Source organism: Schistocerca americana, chromosome 4, assembly GCF_021461395.2.
Source record: "Schistocerca americana isolate TAMUIC-IGC-003095 chromosome 4, iqSchAmer2.1, whole genome shotgun sequence".
Taxonomy (NCBI): domain Eukaryota; kingdom Metazoa; phylum Arthropoda; class Insecta; order Orthoptera; family Acrididae; genus Schistocerca; species Schistocerca americana.
Genome location: NC_060122.1, coordinates 267,358,813 through 267,377,657, shown reverse-complemented (window position 1 = coordinate 267,377,657; position 18,845 = coordinate 267,358,813).

The window sequence follows — 18,845 nt, the reverse complement described above, 5'->3', positions numbered from 1 at the left end:
ACACTGCGAGAGGGCTGTACAAGCAATGATCACACGCACGGCACAGCGGTCACACCAGGAACCGCGGTGTTGGCCGTCGAATGGCGCTAGCTGCGCAGCATTTGTGCACCGCCGCCGTCAGTGTCAGCCAGTTTGCCGTGGCATACGGAGCTCCATCGCAGTCTTTAACACTGGTAGCATGCCGCGACAGCGTGGACGTGAACCGTATGTGCAGTTGACGGACTTTGAGCGAGGGCGTATAGTGGGCATGCGGGAGGCCGGGTGGACGTACCGCCGAATTTGTCAACACGTGGGGCGTGAGGTTTCCACAGTACATCGATGTTGTCGCCAGTGGTTGGCGGAAGGCGCACGTGCCCGTCGACCTGGGACCGGTCCGCAGCGACGCACGGATGCACGCCAAGACCGTAGGATCCTACGCAGTGCCGTAGGGGACCGCACCGCCACTTCCCAGCAAATTAGGGACACTGTTGCTCCTGGGGTATCGGCGAGGACCATTCGCAACCGTCTCCATGAAGCTGGGCTACGGTCCCGCACACCGTTAGGCCGTCTTCCGCTCACGCCCCAACATCGTGCAGCCCGCCTCCAGTGGTGTCGCGACAGGCGTGAATGGAGGGACGAATGGAGACGTGTCGTCTTCAGCGATGAGAGTCGCTTCTGCCTTGGTGCCAATGATGGTCGTATGCGTGTTTGGCGCCGTGCAGGTGAGCGCCACAATCAGGACTGCATACGACCGAGGCACACAGGGCCAACACCCGGCATCATGGTGTGGGGAGCGATCTCCTACACTGGCCATACACCACTGGTGATCGTCGAGGGGACACTGAATAGTGCACGGTACATCCAAACCGTCATCGAACCCATCGTCCTACCATTCCTAGACCGGCAAGGGAACTTGCTGTTCCAACAGGACAATGCACGTCCGCATGTATCCCGTGCCACCCAACGTGCTCTAGAAGGTGTAAGTCAACTACCCTGGCCAGCAAGATCTCCGGATCTGTCCCCCATTGAGCATGTTTGGGACTGGATGAAGCGTCGTCTCACGCGGTCTGCACGTCCAGCACGAACGCTGGTCCAACTGAGGCGCCAGGTGGAAATGGCATGGCAAGCCATTCCACAGGACTACATCCAGCATCTCTACGATCGTCTCCATGGGAGAATAGCAGCCTGCATTGCTGCGAAAGGTGGATATACACTGTACTAGTGCCGACATTGTGCATGCTCTGTTGCCTGTGTCTATGTGCCAGTGGTTCTGTCAGTGTGATCATGTGATGTATCTGACCCCAGGAATGTGTCAATAAAGTTTCCCCTTCCTGGGACAATGAATTCACGGTGTTCTTATTTCAATTTCCAGGAGTGTACAAGAACTGTATGTGCAATTCTAGTGGTTCACTAAAGATCGTTCAGCCCTGGACGCTGATGTATAACGAAGTGGGCGAGATCTGCTGTTCTATCTTCCGAGTAGCCTACTGTTCGTTGTCGTCCAATCGTTGGTGGATTGCACTCGGCCAATAATTGGCCGAGGCGAAGTCTATATGTTCATTCTTAGCGCCGCCCGTGGCGCTGGTGGACCTACCGCAAGTGGCAAGTCTCTATGGCACAGGCACCAGCTCGCATCTTTGCGCCTGTATTACTTTTGATCTGGCTGTGTCTTGATCGGACGACAGCGTCAGATGTTGAGCGACCACTGTGAATGACAGGGGGATGCCGCATACTGTAGTCACCTGACAACGTTTGAAAACAGGTCATTGTGGGTCTCCATTTGGTCAGCAGGTCGAATCGTCCCCTATCTTAGTTTGTGCAGCATTCAGACGTGGCAGAAGTTTTGGGAACGTGATAACGGGCACAATCGCCGTCAAGATTCCGGTCGCCCACGTCTCGCCACCACAAGGGAGGATTACCGCACCGTGTACTAGGCAGGTTGTCCATCCGATGACAAGCAACTGACTTCCCGCGACATTCTGTGTGATCCCGCACCATTGGACAGAGACTAGCAGAAGCTGGACTTCGGATTTGCTGTCCGAAGAGTAGGCTGCCATTTACATCACAACACGAACGGTTGCGTATGCTGTGGTGCCGTGACAGGGAAACATGAACTGATGATGAATGGGGTCAGGTTGTCTTAAGTACTGAACCGAGGTTGTAAACTCCCCGTGAAAATATGAAAGTCAATGTTAAGTGAAATTGTAACCTCTCAGCAAGAATATAAAGTCAATGTTAGGTGAAATGTTGTCTTCCCTCAAGACTGCATAATTAAAAATGAGCCAAGCGTAACCTCCTTGCAAAATTAAAGAATAAAAATGTGCAAAAATGTTAAGTCCCCACAAAATTAACGTTAAGATGAACCTGATAAATTTTATAAGGGCAGCTGCGCTGACCTTCGGCCTTGTGCAATAATTAAACCTGAACACCAAAACCAAAATTCTTACCTCAGTAAAACTGCATCTATATCTGCTCTTATTTTTCGGCACAGCTCCGTGCAATGCTGGCCCTTGTTTAATTTTGATTCTTGGAGGGAATGCATAGGAAATATTATTTAACTTGAAATGAATCTTTTCCTTTAAAAAGGTTACTTTGTAGAAAAATTATTATTGGGGCAATTCTTGAACAAATTAATTACAGTTAACATATCTTATTAGCTGAGCGCAATGCTGCTTCATTACCTTCGATAACAATATACCTGTGACCAGAGATGTAAGGAGAGCACGCCGCCGACCCATGTCGACGCCCGCTCACTACAACCGTCCACTCGCTACTAGTGCTTCCGACTGAGTGCAACTCGCAACTGACTACTCGCTCTGCCGACTCCTCACACACTACTTCCGACAGACAAGGGGAGGCCGCCAATTGTGAAATTCAGATTCGATTCATACTGCGCATAATAAAAGCTCATGGCCAGAGGTGTAATGTGGCAAAGCACCAAGATGCACTTCTCAGCCGTTGTCGAGAAAATCGACAGTTAAAAGAAACCGTTGCGGTGAAATACTCTCCACGATTTATAGTTTTCTACAGCGTCGGGCGCACCGGTAAGCGCTCGGGTTCGTAATCCGAAGGTCGCCGGATCGAATCTCGCGACATGCAATTTTCTTTATTATTAGTTTTTTGTAATTCAAATATACTATTAATGAATTGCTTATGCATGTTGATGAAGGCGGATCGCTCTCCGTTTTTTTTAACAGAGTGTACCAAAGCTCTCCCTTCCGCACTGATTTTCGACGATGTTATAAGTTACGCTATGGACCGCATCTACCTTCTTTCGAAGTTAGCAGGGAACTACGCTGTTATGCGGCGGCTCGTTTCGGCCCATTCAATATCTGTCCATCATGTGTAACGAGCGAGTAACGGAGTTTATATTTCATACCTGCCACAGCGAAGTTGTGTTCGTGGGGTCTCTATTCTAATTCGAGCGTTTGACTTACGCTATACGTATTCGTTTCGGAATATCGTTTCTACGTCTTCCGTTAACTATACGTGGTTAACATTATGAGGACAATTAATAACATTTGTGAAATACAACTTTGTTTGCGGAAAACATAACGATGTTCGAAGTCGCCAGTTTTTCCACGACAAACGACTTTCAACAACTTATTATATGCATAATTGTTGCAACTGATTGCCGGGAATTATATATATATACACATTTGAATTACAAAAAACAAATACTAAAAAAAAAGTTGCATGGTGGGAGATTCGATCCGGTGACCTTCCGATTACAAACCCGAGCGCTTACCGCTGCACCACGACGCTGTAGAAAGCTATTAATCGTAGAGAGTATTTCACCGCAACAGTTTCTTTTAACTGTCGATTTTCTCGACAACGGCTGAGAAGTGCATCTTGGTGCTTTGCCACATTGCACATCTGGCCATGAGCTTTTGTTATGCGCAGTATGAATCGAATCTGAATTTCACAATTGGCGGCCTCCCTTTGTGAGTCCAACCCGCAACTGAACACTCGCGTGGTCAAGCGCAGACTAGCAACGATAAATAACTCTCTGGTCAGAGATTCTGTCATGCCTCGCCATCGCTGTTAATGAATACACTGAATACATACGTGTTTCATAACCCTCCACTGGGGGGGGGGGGGGGGGGGCAAAAATTTGGCAGCGATGGTGAGTCATTTGGACTTGCCATGAACAACAATTTTTTTTAATTAATTAACTTTACAATCACAAAATATAAGTATAGGAGTAGAACATGAAGTAAATATAGTGCACATGCACCGAGTACACAACATATCAGACAATGACAAAAAACATATACAATGAGTACAGAACATATCAGCAAATGAGAAAAATGTACATACAATTCACATTGATAAATGACAAAAGTGCACACTTACTGAAAATTTTTTCAAAGTCTTCACAACAAATAGACATAATGAGTACAAATCTCATTGACAAATGACATAAGTGCACATGTATTGTAGTTCAGAACATATCAGCAAATGAAAAAAAATGTACATACAATGAGTAGAAATCATGTTAGAAAAATGACAAAAGTGCACACGCACTATAATTCAGAATATATCAGCAAATCAAAAAAATGTATTGGTCATGAATACAAATGATATTAGCAAAAAATGATTTTCACTATGTTACAAGAATTAGGATAGGAAAGGGAAGGATTGCGTCAGGGTTGTAGCACTTTAGGTTGCACGCAGCTGCATTGAAAGTCCATATCTTTCTACTGTAGCACAACACCAAGTGAAACAAACTGAAGTTCTTTTCCCAGAAGTATTTATCAGCGTAGCCAAGACACTGAAATGTCGTAGTAATATTCCATGTTATCATTTTAGCAGTACATTGGGTACACCAAACAGTGGGATCATAATAACATCTCCATCGCTCAGGGTGGTGGACAGCATGTCGTGTCAATATCACGTTCTTGTAAGGTACACCAACGTAGAATTAGTGCAAAAACCAAATATAGTGCTCCATGATCAAGAAGATATACAGGATAAACGGATATTGCAGTAATTCAGGGTAGTTGGGCCAGAAGGTGAAGGACATTAAGTCACATACTAGTCTTCACTGAGAATTACAGTAGTAGTTTGCGGCATTGATTGCCCAGTTATTGAACATTTCTGTACCATGAATGTAGTATTACAGAATAATGTTCATAAATTGGCGTTTTACACAGAACATTGGCACTCATCGGCTAATTATAAATCATCAGAAGTCATAATATTCATATGGTGTTTTACAGACAACATTGGTACTCATTTCCTAATTACAAATCATCAGAAGTCATTATATTTATGTGGTGCTTTACAGGGAACAGTGGTACTCATTTCCTAATTACAAATCATCAGAAGTCATTACATAATAATATTCATATAATGATTTACAGAGAACATAGGCACTCATTTCCTAATTACAAGTAATCAGAAGTCATAATATTCATATGGTGCTTTACAGAGAACACTGGCCCTCATTTCCTAATTATAAGTCATCAGAAGTCATAATATTCATGTGGTGTTTTACAGAGAACATTGGCACTCATTTCCTAATTACAAATCATCAGAAGTCATTACATAATAATATTCATATAATGATTTATCGAGAACATAGGCACTCATTTCCTAATTACAAATCATCAGAAGTCATTACATAATAATATTCATATAATGATTTATCGAGAACATAGGCACTCATTTCCTAATTACAAATCATCAGAAGTCATTATATTCATGTGGTGCTTTGCAGAGAACACTGGTACTCATTTCCTAATTACAAATCATCAGAAGTCATTATATTCATGTGGTGCTTTACAGAGAACATTGGTACTCATTTCCTAATTACAAATCATCAGAAGTCATTATATTCATGTGGTGCTTTACAGAGACATTTCCTAATTACAAATCATCAGAAGTCATTACATAATAATATTCATATAATGATTTACAGAGAACATAGGCATTCATTTCCTAATTACAAGTCATCAGAAGTCATAATATTCATGTGGTGTTTTACAGAGAACTTTGGTGCTCGTTTCCTAATTACAAATCATCAGAAGTCATTACATTCACGTGGTGCTTTACAGAGAACATTGGTACTCATTTCCTAATTACAAATCATCAGAAGGCATTATATTCATGTGGTGCTTTACAGGGAACACTGGCACTCATTTCCTAATTATAAGTCATCAGAAGTCATAATATTCATGTGGTGTTTTACAGAGAACATTGGTACTCATTTCCTAATTAAAAATCATCAGAAGTCATTATATTCATGTGGTGCTTTACAGAGAACACTGGCACTCATTTCCTAATTATAAGTCATCAGAAGTCATAATATTCATGTGGTGTTTTACAGAGAACATTGGCACTCATTTCCTAGTTACAAAGTATTATTATATGTTTTATTATTTGCTAGCAATCCATTGCGTTGAGATAGATAACTAATTGCTGGGGGATAATAATATTTGCATTTGACTTATTGCTGCGAATGAAGATGTGTAATGTCATTCGTCATGAGTCAGCTGTAGCAAGGTTATGAAACAAGTAGAGTGTATGTGATCACATTCATAAATGACATAGACTTAATGAACAATTGCTTATAGCACATTAATTTCATAAATAATTTCTCCTGCAAAAAAATATACAAAAAATGGATTATTATTCTGAAGGAAGAAACGCATTTTATGCTGAAAAGCAGTGACCTTGAATTAACAGGCAGTGAAATGTGTATAAAAATGTGTTCCATAGCTGTCCATTCCAAAACCTTCATTCATCCTACTATGCAATATAACACATACTGTCAAAACGAACTGCAACAAATACTTAAATAACTACATAGCATAAATACATAACTTCGACATTATCCTCATCTGTAAAGAAAAAACTTCAATATCCATCACTTCATTATCCATATTATCATAACTCCATTAGTATCATCACCTGTAAAGAAAAACTTCATTATCCATTGTAGCATATTCTTCATCATTATTCATCAGTATTCATTATCATCTGAAAAAAATCACTTCATTATTCATTATACAACTATTCCATATTTCTACCATATTTCATCACTAAAACTAAGATGTGTATTTCTGTCAGACAGCCTGCATCAATCGCCTCGTAATTTGAAAGAAAAAATTAGTTAAGACTGCTATTCTACGATGTGCATAGTATATTCTTGTTAATGCTTGTTAATTCTGATCCATTTACTCTTTGCATCTCCTTTCGTTCATTCCGAAGGTGAAATTCCCATTTCTGTTTAATTTATTTCTTTTACGCATCATTTATTTCTGAAATTGAGGAACAAAGATTAATGTCTTGCATTTACATCATATACTCACTAAATAATGATTGGTTTATGATAACATAATTAAGCATACAGCATAACATGACAGAAAACGTAATATGTGAAAAAAAATAGTGTTCAAATGCAAAAATGTACACAGAATATCACAATGCAGCAGCAAAAAATGTAAAACAGTCACGATGTTGAGATATCATGGGGCAAAATGTCCAAGTCAACTGGTGTGTGTTATATCTTAACTATGTCACAATGCATACAAACAAAATATGAAAACAATCGTACATACATAAAAAAAATGATGACGAGAAATGTGACCTTCTTTGAGTTCAGCTTGTATGTTGTGTAGTTAATAGAGGTGAGAATTAAAGACTTTAATGGAGAGAGAATTTAATAAAATTAATATGTCACTAGATAAAGTTGCATAATTATTCATAGCATACGTAATTTTATCTGGAAAAATGTGCACAGTCTGATACGTAACGACAAGAAGAGCGACCTGCTAACCTTACCTTGCTGGGCATTTGCCAAGAAGAAATACGATAATCTTCAGTAAGTAGTCATGTGAATATAATTGCATAAGTGATCATAAAATTAGCAAATGGCATTATCGCATGTTACATCATAAAGTATCTTTATTCAATAAAAGGTTTGATGTTTGACCAGTGGTGGTTTCCTATCGATTTTCTGGTTCTCAAAGTTTCGACGTGTACAACATTGGGGTGAGGAATGCTGCGAATCCGATATGGTCCTACGTAAAGAAGTTCAAATTTACTGCACCTACTTTTTCCTTTATTAGATAAATGGTGTGTACGTACTAATATCTTCTGTCCAATGTGAAAGTCATGGCGTATACAAACCCGTTTTTGCTGTCTTCTCCGGCGCTCTGCGGCACGTTTGATGTTGTTCAGCGCAATGTCAAATATTTCATGGTGTCGTAGTCGACGAGATGTAGGAAAGTTTACTAATTCTTTAATTTTGTTATGTGGTTCAACATTTTTCAGTATAACAGACGGGGATAGCATAGTAGATTCATTTGGTATGGAATTAATTACATCCTGGAATGAGAGTATGTGTGTGTCCCAGTCAATATGTCTTTTATGGCAGTATATTCTACACAGTTTACCAATTTCTTTCATTAATCGTTCACAAGGGTTCGAAGAAGCATGGTACCTGGATATATAGATCGGAGAAATGTTTCTAGCTCGTAACATTCGTGTACATATAGCAGAACGAATATGTGGTCCATTGTCGGAAATTACTTTCATCACATGCCCTACATGAAATAGAAAATGTTTTACAAATGCTTTCGAAACAGTTTTAGCAGTAGCTTTGGGTAACGGAGTGAAGGTAACAAATATTGAAGTGAGTTCAACAGCGACAAAGATGTAGCAAAAACCTCTATTAGTTCTGGGAATCGGACCAAAAATGTCTACAGCGGCCATATGTCTCAATTTAACAGGTACAATGGGATATAGTGGAGGAATATGTGAAGTTGTGTCTGACTTAGCTTTCTGGCAGATTTTACATGACGCTAAAACTCGTCGTATACGTTTCTCCATGTTGGCAAAATAACAGTTCTGTCTCAGCATAAGAAAACATTTTCGTGCTCCGTAATGTGCGTAACTTAAATGAGTATACCAGATTAATTTGTTAACCAGCTCGTCAGGAATGCATAATAACCAATTGTTGCTGTCAGGATGAGAGCGGCGAAATAGAATGTCATTGTGTACAGTGTAATGGTTTCTAATCGTAACATTTTTCCTATCTTGCCAGAGGTGTTTAATCTCTTTCCACACGTTGTCTTTATTCGGCTCTTCTGCTATGTCCTGTAATGACGACGAAATAAAATTTTCAAATGCAACTTGCTGAATGTACATGACGCTGAAATTTGCTTTGCAGAAGTTGGTTGCGATGTCTTGCTGATTGTTGCTGAGAGAACGAGATAGTGCGTCTGCTATAACATTTTGTGTGCCGGGAATGTGAACTATTGTAAAATTAAATTCCTGTAAATAAAGCTTCCATCTGCTTAATCTGTCGTGAGTAAATTTAGCTGAAAGTAAAAATTGTATCGCCCTGTGGTCTGTGTAAACGGTGGTATGTCTGCCATAAAGAAAGTGCCGAAATCTCGTAAAAGCCCAAACAACAAATATCGTTTCCAGTTCTGTAACAGAATAATTTCGTTCTGCAAGTGACAGAATGCGACTTGCAAATGCGATGTTTTTAATTACTATAGACCCATCTTCTTCAATTTCCTGGAAAATATGTACTCCTAAAGCGGTGTTAGAACTGTCGGTGGCAATAGAAAAATTTCTGGTAAGGTCTGGGTGCGATAAAAGTGGTGCATTCAACAAAGCATGTTTCAGGTTCATAAATTCAGAATGTGCTTGCTTATCCCAGGACCAAATAGTGTTTTTACCTGTCAATTGGCATAATCTAGGTGTGTCTAAAGCAGAGTGATGAATAAATTTACGAAAAAAGTTAATTAAACCCAAAAAGCTGCGTAGTTGTTTTTTCGTCGTAGGAACAGTAATGTCACGTAAAGCTTGAAGTTTTTCCGGATCAGGCGCAATGCCTTCTGTTGACATTACGTGTCCAAGAAATTTTATAGAAGTTTTACCAAAATGCGATTTACTGAGATTAACTGTGAGTCCTTGTGCACGAAAAGTTTGCAACAGTTGTTCTAGAATCAGATTGTGTTCAGTCCAGTTAGCTTCTGCAATAAGAATGTCGTCTACGTACGTTGTAATTCTGTCTTTAAGTTCTGTCGGAAGTATTGTGTTCAAACCGCGAATAAAAGCTGCAGAAGAAATAGTTAAACCGAACGGTAATTTGCAAAATTGATAACAGTCGCCAAAACAGAGAAATGCTGTGTACTTTCTACAGTTCGGATGGAGCTGAATTTGCCAAAATCCCGATTTCAGGTATGATGTAGAATAAATAGCAGTACCGTGAAATTTCTGTAGTAGTTCCTCTAGTGTCTGTGGTCGATCCGTTTCATCAATAATTATGTCATTGATGTGACGTGAATCAAGTACGAGGCGAAGTGAGCCATCCTTTTTCTTAACAATATGGAGCGGGTTTATGTACGGACTAACTGCCGGTTCAATAATTCCTTGGTCGAGCATCTCCTGCAATTCCTTCTTAACTTGTTCTCTATGGATATATGGAATGGGATAATGCTTGGCTTTAAATGTATCATGCTGTTTGACTTGAAATTCATACATAAAACCGGACATAGTACCAGGGACATTGTCAAAAACTGGAGCTTGCTGTAAAAGAATTTTGTGTAGTTGAGTGCGTTCGTCGTCTGTATTTGCACTGCTTTGTTTGACTTTATCAGAAATCATCTGTATTACGTCATAGTTAGTTTCGTCTGGAGTATTACAGTTATGTACGTACGTATCTGTGAACAATGTGGAATTACAGTCTATGCCACGTGATACCGAAATGACCTCTGTACAATTAATTGTTTGTTCTTCCGCAGATAAAGAGTGCCGAAATTCTATAGCCAATTGTACATTTTCATCCTTTAGCATTAAATAGGAGTTTTTAAAATCAATAACTGCGTCGTGTTGTACCAGAAAATTAGTACCTAAAATAACGTCTGTTGTCAATAAAGGAACAATCCAAAAATTTGAGTGAAAAGTATGACCTGCAATGCAAAATGATAAATGTGTGTGCAATTTAACGTCTATTCCTTTACTCGATACTGCTCCTTTCACTTTCGTTTTGCCTAATGGTAATGTAGGATAGGTATTCTCTTTGTTACATACATTGAAAGTTTCTTCATTTATTACTGACATAGGTGATCCGGAATCGATTACTGCTGAAAATTTCGATGATCCAATTTTAATTTCGATGACAGGGTGTGAAATGGTTTTTTGAACAACTGGTCTTTCCTGTAAAAGAGTGTCTCGGATGTCATCAAAAGTAATAACATTTTCGTGAACAACATTCTGCGTGTCTAAAGTAGTGCCTGTGTTACTGGAAGATGCGACCTGTACAGTATCTAATCAGATTCTATCTGACGTGTTATTATTTTCAGGACAATTCTGTGGCATTTCGACTATTTGTACGGTTCTGTTATTCCTTCCTGACGTATTACGTTCGGGATGATATCTACTATCTGGTTCATTCATGAGAATATGTTCCTGTCGATGATTTTGCTGTTCGTAAGATCGTCTGTAATTAAATGTACGTTGAAAATTGTGTTCATTATTTTTACGTCTGTCGTGATAGTCATTTCTATACGGCGCATTGCGATAGGAATTAAAATAGTGTCTTTTTTGTACGTACTGACTCCCTTATTACTGTGTGTTACCATTTGTTGTACCAGGGACTATACGACCGCGCGGCGAAACATTAAAGTTTGGTTGACCTTGTGCATTACATTGTTGGTTAGGTATACAAACCGGCTGACTTTCATGCTGTTGCGGTGGAAAACTTCTATTGTTACCAAAATGTCGTTCCTGCTGATAATTTTATCGATACTGATAATCAAAATTTTGTCTGCTATTAAAGTTCTGGTGGTTGTCGTTCCTAAAGCGTCTATTAGCTTTGCTATTGAAATTGCGTGGTTGATCGTAATTACTGTAAATTTGTTGGCCTTGGTTGTTACATGAAAAATTTTTGTTAACAAAGGAATAATCTGATTGCTGCACTTCTAAAATCTGCAGCAGATCCCTGAATGCCGAAATATTTTCTTTTTGCTGACCCGTTAAAAGTGACACTCCTAATGATCGTGGCAATTTAGAAATACATAATTGAATGAGTGCAGATTCACTGTATGGTTCACTTAGGTACTGGTTTTGTTGGTGCTCAAAAGATTGCGTGACACTGGGAAAATTTGAGTTCTCATAATTCGGCAAACTTATTAATTGATCCTTAATTCCGCGCTGTGTCTTCTTCGACCAATACGCTGACAGAAAAGCATTCTGAAATTCTTCTACTGAATAACATTGTCTTGCCATCGGTCTCATACGAGTTGCCAGTTCACCTTCCAAAAAACTACAAATAAATTCAAGCTTATGTGTTACAGGCTAAGTCGGTGGAAAAGCAAAGCTAAATTGTTGTATCCAGTCCAGAGGGTGAATCTGTGTTCTGTCATTTTTAAATACTTTAAATTTTCTCACTGATAGAAAATGTTTGTAATCAAAATTATCATCTCTGTATGACGGAACAGGTTCAGGATTGTATGGGAATCTGTTTGACTGTGACTGTTCTGAATCTAACTCACGTACTCTCTGTAGATTACCTAAATTATATGCGCTGTGTGAGTCTGAAAAATGTTCGCAAAGTGGCGTCTGCTTTTATGTGTTATTAACTGAAATATTTTTCATCTCTGTTACTTCTTGCTGTAAACTTGACAATTTTCTACGCAATGTGTTATTAGACGAATCGATCTCATTGATTGTCTGCTGTAAATTTTGGGATTCAGGTGTTTGGTTAAACAAAATCGGTGCAGTATCGTCTGATTTGCTGTCATTATTACTTTCAATAATATCAATACGACTGGCCAATTCATCACATTTTTCAGTCAGTATTTTTACATGATCATCGGTTTTAGTGTCAGAGGCATTAATCTGTTTTTGCATTTTACGTGTGGTTTCGTTGAGTTTTTTAACGTCAGCTTTGATGTCATCGGAATCCTGTGTTAGTTCTAATTGTTCGAGTCTGTCGGTCACTGTTTGAATATCTACTGTGTGTGTATCTGTTTTTGATTTAAGATCAGAAATTTCATCACGTAATTCGGTGTTCAACTGTTTGATGGTATTAATTTTGTCCGATACTGTAGCAATATTGTTGTCTACGTATGTTTTTTCCTTCGCAAACATTTTACGTTTATCTGCTTGTCTCTGTGCAGTGATTGTTTCCATTACTTGTCGTTTTACTTTATTCTGTTCCTGTATAAATTTACGGAAACGCGTATCACTGTTTTGTAGGTGTTGATTAAAACGTTCGTCAATTTGAGTGTTCTGTTGGTCGAATTTCGCGTCTATCTTTGCATCCATTGTGCGCGAAAGTTCTGCTGTCATTAGTTTAAACTCGTCGCGTAATTGTGCAGCTTTTTCAGAGCATTGTTTACCGACTGTACTAATTTCGTCTCTGAGTGATTCTGTTGCGGTTGTTTGCATATCTCTTAATTCTTGAGCAACAGATCTAATTTCTTCGCTACTTTTCATAGCACAAACCTCAATTTCCTCGCGTAGTTGTTCCTTAGTATCATGACACTGCGCGGCAGCGGCTCTAATCTGTTCACTAAGCTGTCTGGAATTGTTGTCTAATTTTTCATTAAGTTGTTGTTTGAGATCTTCACTAAATTGTTTGAGATTGTTGTCTTGTTTTTCATTAATTTCATTAAGTTGTCTCAAACTTTCCTTAACTTGTTTGTTATCTTCTTTAAGTTGTTTGAAATTTTCAGTAAATTGTTGTAGCAATCTTGCCATAATTTGTTCCAAGTCAAAATTAGTATTTCTATTCTCTGTGCTGTTTAGTGGTGTACCTGCAATTGTCACGTTTTGTGTGAGCATTTGGTCATTCTGCGATTCACAAAAAGGTTTGCTTTTCGGATGTGTACTGTTAGACACTACCTCGGAATTAAATAAATCCGACGCATTCTGATTACACTGTTTGGTTTCATTAGTGAAATCTGCCTCTTCATTACGTAAATCTTGCAAACCGGTTGTGTTAAGCTGGGCAGCGCTCACTGCAACAGAACGCCACGCGTCATCAATTGTCGTCAAATTAACAGAGGACACAACTGAATTCGTCTGTTCATCACTAGGATGATTGTCAGTAAACGGTGGATTGTCATCATTATATTGCGTATCGCAAGTACTATCGGTGAAGTTATTTAATTCGGTTATTTCATTCATTATACTTCGCGATGTACTATTAATAGTTTTTCGCGGCATTTTTACACAAGTCACAATTATTTGACAATGAAACAAAGACAATACAAAATGCAACAAACAAAAATACAACAAAGAGCAACAAATTGCCGATGACCTGTGGGAGAAAGTCACAAAATTAGTAAAAGCGTTGCGCCAAATGCTAATTAGATTTTAGTAAATAAGAGCAAATATCTGGCTACTTTTCAGAAGATTCTCAAAGAAATACGATCCTGGTCCGGATGTCGCCAAGTGTAACCTCCCCGTGAAAATATGAAAGTCAATGTTAAGTGAAATTGTAACCTCTCAGCAAGAATATAAAGTCAATGTTAGGTGAAATGTTGTCTTCCCTCAAGACTGCATAATTAAAAATGAGCCAAGCGTAACCTCCTTGCAAAATTAAAGAATAAAAATGTGCAAAAATGTTAAGTCCCCACAAAATTAACGTTAAGATGAACCTGATAAATTTTATAAGGGCAGCTGCGCTGACCTTCGGCCTTGTGCAATAATTAAACCTGAACACCAAAACCAAAATTCTTACCTCAGTAAAACTGCATCTATATCTGCTCTTATTTTTCGGCACAGCTCCGTGCAATGCTGGCCCTTGTTTAATTTTGATTCTTGGAGGGAATGCATAGGAAATATTATTTAACTTGAAATGAATCTTTTCCTTTAAAAAGGTTACTTTGTAGAAAAATTATTATTGGGGCAATTCTTGAACAAATTAATTACAGTTAACATATCTTATTAGCTGAGCGCAATGCTGCTTCATTACCTTCGATAACAATATACCTGTGACCAGAGATGTAAGGAGAGCACGCCGCCGACCCATGTCGACGCCCGCTCAGTACAACCGTCCACTCGCTACTAGTGCTGCCGACTGAGTGCAACTCGCAACTGACTACTCGCTCTGCCGACTCCTCACACACTACTTCCGACTGAGTCCAACCCGCAGCTGAACACTCGCGCGGTCAAGCGCAGACTAGCAACGATAAATAACTCTCTGGTCAGAGATTCTGTCATGCCTCGCCATCGCTGTTAATGAATACACTGAATACATACGTGTTTCATAACCCTCCACTGGGGGGGGGGGGGGGCAAAAATTTGGCAGCGATGGTGAGTCATTTGGACTTGCCATGAACAACAATTTTTTTTAATTAATTAACTTTACAATCACAAAATATAAGTATAGGAGTAGAACATGAAGTAAATATAGTGCACATGCACCGAGTACACAACATATCAGACAATGACAAAAAACATATACAATGAGTACAGAACATATCAGCAAATGAGAAAAATGTACATACAATTCACATTGATAAATGACAAAAGTGCACACTTACTGAAAATTTTTTCAAAGTCTTCACAACAAATAGACATAATGAGTACAAATCTCATTGACAAATGACATAAGTGCACATGTATTGTAGTTCAGAACATATCAGCAAATGAAAAAAAATGTACATACAATGAGTAGAAATCATGTTAGAAAAATGACAAAAGTGCACACGCACTATAATTCAGAATATATCAGCAAATCAAAAAAATGTATTGGTCATGAATACAAATGATATTAGCAAAAAATGATTTTCACTATGTTACAAGAATTAGGATAGGAAAGGGAAGGATTGCGTCAGGGTTGTAGCACTTTAGGTTGCACGCAGCTGCATTGAAAGTCCATATCTTTCTACTGTAGCACAACACCAAGTGAAACAAACTGAAGTTCTTTTCCCAGAAGTATTTATCAGCGTAGCCAAGACACTGAAATGTCGTAGTAATATTCCATGTTATCATTTTAGCAGTACATTGGGTACACCAAACAGTGGGATCATAATAACATCTCCATCGCTCAGGGTGGTGGACAGCATGTCGTGTCAATATCACGTTCTTGTAAGGTACACCAACGTAGAATTAGTGCAAAAACCAAATATAGTGCTCCATGATCAAGAAGATATACAGGATAAACGGATATTGCAGTAATTCAGGGTAGTTGGGCCAGAAGGTGAAGGACATTAAGTCACATACTAGTCTTCACTGAGAATTACAGTAGTAGTTTGCGGCATTGATTGCCCAGTTATTGAACATTTCTGTACCATGAATGTAGTATTACAGAATAATGTTCATAAATTGGCGTTTTACACAGAACATTGGCACTCATCGGCTAATTATAAATCATCAGAAGTCATAATATTCATATGGTGTTTTACAGACAACATTGGTACTCATTTCCTAATTACAAATCATCAGAAGTCATTATATTTATGTGGTGCTTTACAGGGAACAGTGGTACTCATTTCCTAATTACAAATCATCAGAAGTCATTACATAATAATATTCATATAATGATTTACAGAGAACATAGGCACTCATTTCCTAATTACAAGTAATCAGAAGTCATAATATTCATATGGTGCTTTACAGAGAACACTGGCCCTCATTTCCTAATTATAAGTCATCAGAAGTCATAATATTCATGTGGTGTTTTACAGAGAACATTGGCACTCATTTCCTAATTACAAATCATCAGAAGTCATTACATAATAATATTCATATAATGATTTATCGAGAACATAGGCACTCATTTCCTAATTACAAATCATCAGAAGTCATTACATAATAATATTCATATAATGATTTATCGAGAACATAGGCACTCATTTCCTAATTACAAATCATCAGAAGTCATTATATTCATGTGGTGCTTTGCAGAGAACACTGGTACTCATTTCCTAATTACAAATCATCAGAAGTCATTATATTCATGTGGTGCTTTACAGAGAACATTGGTACTCATTTCCTAATTACAAATCATCAGAAGTCATTATATTCATGTGGTGCTTTACAGAGACATTTCCTAATTACAAATCATCAGAAGTCATTACATAATAATATTCATATAATGATTTACAGAGAACATAGGCATTCATTTCCTAATTACAAGTCATCAGAAGTCATAATATTCATGTGGTGTTTTACAGAGAACTTTGGTGCTCGTTTCCTAATTACAAATCATCAGAAGTCATTACATTCACGTGGTGCTTTACAGAGAACATTGGTACTCATTTCCTAATTACAAATCATCAGAAGGCATTATATTCATGTGGTGCTTTACAGGGAACACTGGCACTCATTTCCTAATTATAAGTCATCAGAAGTCATAATATTCATGTGGTGTTTTACAGAGAACATTGGTACTCATTTCCTAATTAAAAATCATCAGAAGTCATTATATTCATGTGGTGCTTTACAGAGAACACTGGCACTCATTTCCTAATTATAAGTCATCAGAAGTCATAATATTCATGTGGTGTTTTACAGAGAACATTGGCACTCATTTCCTAGTTACAAAGTATTATTATATGTTTTATTATTTGCTAGCAATCCATTGCGTTGAGATAGATAACTAATTGCTGGGGGATAATAATATTTGCATTTGACTTATTGCTGCGAATGAAGATGTGTAATGTCATTCGTCATGAGTCAGCTGTAGCAAGGTTATGAAACAAGTAGAGTGTATGTGATCACATTCATAAATGACATAGACTTAATGAACAATTGCTTATAGCACATTAATTTCATAAATAATTTCTCCTGCAAAAAAATATACAAAAAATGGATTATTATTCTGAAGGAAGAAACGCATTTTATGCTGAAAAGCAGTGACCTTGAATTAACAGGCAGTGAAATGTGTATAAAAATGTGTTCCATAGCTGTCCATTCCAAAACCTTCATTCATCCTACTATGCAATATAACACATACTGTCAAAACGAACTGCAACAAATACTTAAATAACTACATAGCATAAATACATAACTTCGACATTATCCTCATCTGTAAAGAAAAAACTTCAATATCCATCACTTCATTATCCATATTATCATAACTCCATTAGTATCATCACCTGTAAAGAAAAACTTCATTATCCATTGTAGCATATTCTTCATCATTATTCATCAGTATTCATTATCATCTGAAAAAAATCACTTCATTATTCATTATACAACTATTCCATATTTCTACCATATTTCATCACTAAAACTAAGATGTGTATTTCTGTCAGACAGCCTGCATCAATCGCCTCGTAATTTGAAAGAAAAAATTAGTTAAGACTGCTATTCTACGATGTGCATAGTATATTCTTGTTAATGCTTGTTAATTCTGATCCATTTACTCTTTGCATCTCCTTTCGTTCATTCCGAAGGTGAAATTCCCATTTCTGTTTAATTTATTTCTTTTACGCATCATTTATTTCTGAAATTGAGGAACAAAGATTAATGTCTTGCATTTACATCATATACTCACTAAATAATGATTGGTTTATGATAACATAATTAAGCATACAGCATAACATGACAGAAAACGTAATATGTGAAAAAAAATAGTGTTCAAATGCAAAAATGTACACAGAATATCACAATGCAGCAGCAAAAAATGTAAAACAGTCACGATGTTGAGATATCATGGGGCAAAATGTCCAAGTCAACTGGTGTGTGTTATATCTTAACTATGTCACAATGCATACAAACAAAATATGAAAACAATCGTACATACATAAAAAAAATGATGACGAGAAATGTGACCTTCTTTGAGTTCAGCTTGTATGTTGTGTAGTTAATAGAGGTGAGAATTAAAGACTTTAATGGAGAGAGAATTTAATAAAATTAATATGTCACTAGATAAAGTTGCATAATTA